The sequence below is a fragment of the Amphimedon queenslandica genome, unplaced genomic scaffold (genome assembly GCF_000090795.2).
Source record: "Amphimedon queenslandica unplaced genomic scaffold, v1.1 AMPQUscaffold_12861, whole genome shotgun sequence".
Lineage (NCBI taxonomy): Eukaryota > Metazoa > Porifera > Demospongiae > Haplosclerida > Niphatidae > Amphimedon > Amphimedon queenslandica.
This window is the reverse complement of record NW_003546903.1, coordinates 37,180-42,660: the sequence shown is the minus strand read 5'-3', so window position 1 is coordinate 42,660 and position 5,481 is coordinate 37,180. Positions and strand designations below refer to the sequence as shown.

The window sequence follows — 5,481 nt, the reverse complement described above, 5'->3', positions numbered from 1 at the left end:
CTCTTCTACTCTTTCATTATCTTGCTCTTCATTTCCTTCCTCATGTAATGGCTGACCTCCAGTCTCTCCCTCTTCCTCTACTCCCTCATTACTAGTAGACTCTCCTATAGTGAAATAGATTCAGTTCATTATACACTAGTACACACTGACTGACTCAATACTCACCTTGTCCTCCACTGCTACCTCCTGGTGGATCTTTAGTCTTATCAGAATCACTGGATGAATCACTATTACCATCTTCCACTTCCTCTTCAGTTTCCTCTTCTGATTGTTCCTCTTGCTCCTCCTCCTCTTCCTCTGACTCGTCTCCATTAGTTGATGATTTGGGTAGACGTTTCTCTCCAACAATAGCTACCAAACAGAACTCTTTACGTTGAATGGATCCATACCAGCTATCAGCTTTAAACTCTCCTCCCTCAACTAATAAGAAGTGGTAAGGAAGACTGGGTGTGCTCACGGGAGCTATGGCAAACTTCAAAAATTGTGTAAGACCTGGTCGTCCCCTCAGATCAATGCAGTGCTCAATTTCTAGTCGCAATGGTTTGAGGAGAGGCTTGGATACTGAAACAGCATAAACAGCACTCACTAGTACTGTATTCTTTGGAAACACAAACTCTCCTCCTACAAGAGCGACCACTGCTACCTCAACTGTATTGGTGGGTAATAAGGTATCTTCTTGTACTCCAATCCTTAGACCATATTTCTCCCAATTAATTAGTTGAGGTTTCTCTCCTTGAACTAGAAACAGCTTCTTCTCTGCTACCTGTACATCACTCAGACAGTCTAAATTATCTATCAGTAGTAATAAGACACAGTCAGTCAGTCAATAATACTCTTACCCATTGAAGGGATCAGGTAATTAAATTGTAGTCCAATGGAACTAGTCTCTTTGATAGGTTGCTTGAGGACCCTCTCTTGTCTTTCCTTCACTAGTTTGGCTATGTACAACTCCTTTTCTTTAAGGTCTATAAATTAATAGAATATTAATAATTATTATTGATTGATGATGATACACTAACCAGTAATGATCTGTTTCTCATTCAATGTCAGTTTGGCTATAACTTTGTCTTTCTCAGAAATGAGATTTTGATTGTCGTCTACGCAATAAACATATTCTCTCGTCTATTACATGCTGTGTGTATAGTTAACTAACCAATAATGATCTGTTTCTCCTTGAGATATTGTTCCTCCAAATAAGCTACTTTGAGTTTAAGTTTCTCATAATCTTCTACATTAATAGAATATTCTCTCATCTAATATTATGTACTGATGATACACTAACCAGTAATAATCTGTTTCTTCTCCTCTACTTGTTTCTTCTCTTCCAATATTTCAGCAACTTTAGCTTTAAGCTTCTCATTATAATCTATTATTAATAAACAGTAAATAATAGAAAATAAAATGATACTTGTTGCTTATAAAAATTTGCACTGCATGTACAGTAGCCCATAAATACATGTACTATGGTTATTCCTAATGATACCATATATGGTAAGCAGAGCTCACTCTACATCAATCTCATTATTTCTAACGGATGGACAATTTGACCTATATACTGAGTACAGGATACTATTTCCATACTCAACATTCTCTAATCCACTAGTATTATAATGTAAACAATGTACACATAAACAACAGTACAACACAATAGTACCTAATTCAACTGTTGATTTATCTTTCTCTGCTTGCTCAAGGAGAGTGGTAGCATTATCAAGTTGCTGACTAAGTGTTGCCTTTTCTTGAAGAAGCTGTTGCTGCTCTTTGTCTTGATCTTGCTGTATCTGATCCTTCTCTTTTATTTCTCTTTGAAGCTGTTCTTGATAGAATTCAATTTCACTTTCTAATTGCAAACGATGTTGAATTTGAAGTAGCTTTTCTGTTCCTAAATTCTCCCAATCACTCAGTATCCTTCTTCTTAGTTGATCTTGATACTGGTCCAGAGGTATTACACTAGTAGACCAATCATTATTACTAGTATATCCTACACAGTAACAAAATAGTGGAGAATAAGAAATACACAAATTAATTACACTTAGTTACTATGGTAACCTTATTATTGATGGATTCATGTTTAAGCATTGCATGTGTGACCTCTTTCAGTTTACACAGTTAACCACACGAACATATTATTGTATATAAACACACTGCAATATTTCATTCACTCTATAATTTTTTAATAGCTCCTATTAATATCAGTGTTTCTGTATCTGCAGTCATTATATTCACTATTGTACATAGCAGGAATGAATTGGTAATAATTAGTATTATAGGTATACGTCAAAATTAATGCTCTAATTAAATATTCATCATAAGAATTACATACTTTATTGTAATATTATCATTACTAATTATCATTACATATTTAACACACATTGTATCTACGACTGTTTACATGTACTTACTGAGTTCAATAACTGTTGTATCATTTACTGTTGTGATTAAATCGTCTCTCGCTCCTCCAAACTCAATTATCCAGTTAGTAGTTGGGGTCACACTCCACACTGAGAGAGAATGATAGCATCTCTTAGTGACATTGACTGGTAGGTTAGTCTATAAAATTAAAATCATAATTATTAATTTGTGTATGACATATTAATTGATTTGATATCTGGTTAATAAACACAATAACTAACTCACAGTTTTATAGTCTGCACAGTGTGTTTAATGTGACACAAAGATGACATAATAAAATTAATAATACACAATATATTAATAGACAAGTATACACAACTGAGTGTCTTATTATATCATGTGAGTCCTCAATTAAGAACTTACTAAGTGTCTGCATGTACACACATACACATACACATACTAATGACACACTAACACACATACATGTACATCTATACATGCATACACATATAAAGCTACATGTAAAGCATGCATAATTGCTCACACACATACACACACATGTACATGTTACATGTACACATGATATACGTGTTAGTACACACATACACATATTAAAACATATGCACACATACACACAAATACATGTATGTACATACACAATGTACACAATGCATATAAAATAGAAGTTATTTTAATTCCAGCATTGACACTGTATCAATTGTGAATCCATCTTTACACACACACAGACACATGTATATTCACACATATTTAGGTAAAGAAACAAAAACAAAACACAAAAGACACAAACACACATTCACACTAAAAACAGACACACACACACATATACTGAATACCAACATTATTCATCAGTATTTTTTACTGAGTATCATAATATGTACATGTACATTACAAACCTCATGAGTTACAAATTTAGTTAATCACTTATGTTTCATTATCAAGCATCATAATATAATACTTACCAGTTCTTTCCATTTTCTTTTGTTAATGTCCAGTAACCATACGTCATAGGCAGGTGATCCACCCACCACTAGTAAGTGTGATCCTGAACTAGTGGTAATCAGTACACTGGAATGACCCCATCTTCCTTCAGGCCGTTGTACTGATCTTCCAGGATTAGGTACTTCTAATATATCCTGAGAAAGTAATGAATTGAAATTTAATTGTAAATCCACAAATCACAGTCAAAACACATCCTACAGTATTAACTTACCACTGATGTCTTAGTGAAACTTATCATATACAGTTTATTACTGACTCCATTATCAGTATTGCCTCCAAATATTACCGCAGTGTTATTAGTAACTGGTGTTAGAGTGAAGGAACTAATAGGAGGTGGCCTGTCTCCAGTAACAACAGGAGATATCCATTGATCTAATAATAATGTACAAACATTCATGTACACTTACTTGCCACATACACACACATACATTATACACATTCATCATACATATGTATGTGTATATGTGTGTACATTATTATTTATACATACACATCATGCATAAACACACATCAGGGGCGTATCCAGCAGGGGCTGAGGGGGGCTTGAGCACCCCCCTCATGGCTGGGCTCAGAAAAAAAGTACTCCAATCCAGGACTTTTGCATCACTACCAAGCCTCTTAACAAAGTTATCTAGCCCCCTGATCATGATTTCAGTAGTTTCCAGTGCTTTAAGGAGCGATCAGAAGTACCAGTATGCTTGAAATTATTTTGACCCCACCTGTAATTCACGAAAATGAAGGAAAATGCCGTTTAACCGCCGCAAAAGGGGTGTGGCCAAAATCACGGCACGCTTTGCACGCCCTCAACTCTTCCCTTTCCTACTTTCTAGATACACCCCTGCACATCACCATCACATGATGCACACACACACACACACAGATACACTTGTGTATGGATACACACACCATCACACACACCACACCTGTACACATGAAGGAGAGGTCCAGGGGGTCTCCTTATTTGAAGATTACTAATCTATTCTGGCACATGTCAGGTATGATTGTTAATGAATAATTATACCAAACTGATGGAACATTGTATGTGGGTAATTTGTGACTCATGTGATACAGAACTTTATTAAAAATGATAAGAAATAAAATGAACCTACACACACACACTCATGTCACATTAGCTTATGTATAGATACATGTACATATACAAACATCACACACACACAGATACATGATAATACTCAAACACACATAACTTGCACATTATAGATACACGTCACATACACACGTCATACATTCATAAATTCTCACATACATTACATGCACTATCATACACAGACACATCATATAAATGACATGCCTGATGCTGTCTCCCTCTCCTCTATTCTACTCTTTGCAGATGACACCAAATGTCTCAGATCTGTCCCTCATAAGTGGCCACTTTTCTACAGAGCTCCAGGGGGATCTTGATTTGTTGTGCTTCTGGAGCTCAAACATGCATCCACAACTTTATCCTCAGCTTCTTCGTACCATGTAAATGGTACAAGCATATTAGCAGTGAATACCAATAGAGACCTAGATGTCATCATGTCATCTGATCTCTCTTTCTCAGAGCATATCAATTGTGTTGTCTCCAAGGCCTATCAAATGTTAGCTCTGCTAAGACATCCTCAACTTCTATATCTGCCAAAAAGCAACTTTATTTGACACACATCCGTCCAATACTACTCTACTGCTCTGTAATCTGGATGCCTTACCTCATCAAAGACATTGTGGTCCTTGAGAGGGTACAAAGAAGGGCGACCAAGTTCATCCTCAATAATTTCACCAGTGACTACAAGACCAGACTAAGGTCCCTAAATCTCCCCCTCTGACGATGACTTTTAAGACCTGTTATTTTTCATCAAAGCCATAAAATGACCTGACCCTTCCTTCAATATACTAGACTATGTCTCCTCGACCAATACTACACATTCTGGTGCTGGTCTCAAGCTCAGAAACTCTGTTTCCTCCACAAACCTAGACCGTCACTTCTATTACAACCGCCTCCCTCGTTTGTGGAATTCACTACCTGTCATCCAAGACTCATTGTCTCCAAATGGAGTACTGGTAATCATAAAGAATCACTTCTGGTCTACATTTGAATCTGTTTTTAAC

The 5,481-nt window shown here is 36.2% G+C and overlaps 1 long non-coding RNA gene across 1 annotated transcript; it reads right to left on the bottom strand.

The window, feature by feature from the left end:
- Positions 1-940: 940 nt before the first annotated feature.
- On the bottom strand, positions 941-1,320 carry LOC109586478 (uncharacterized). Its single transcript, XR_002187053.1, has 4 exons — positions 1,283-1,320; positions 1,154-1,228; positions 1,020-1,097; positions 941-965 (listed from the first exon to the last, which is right to left on the bottom strand). It is a non-coding gene; the product is annotated as an uncharacterized LOC109586478 (long non-coding RNA).
- Positions 1,321-5,481: the final 4,161 nt, after the last annotated feature.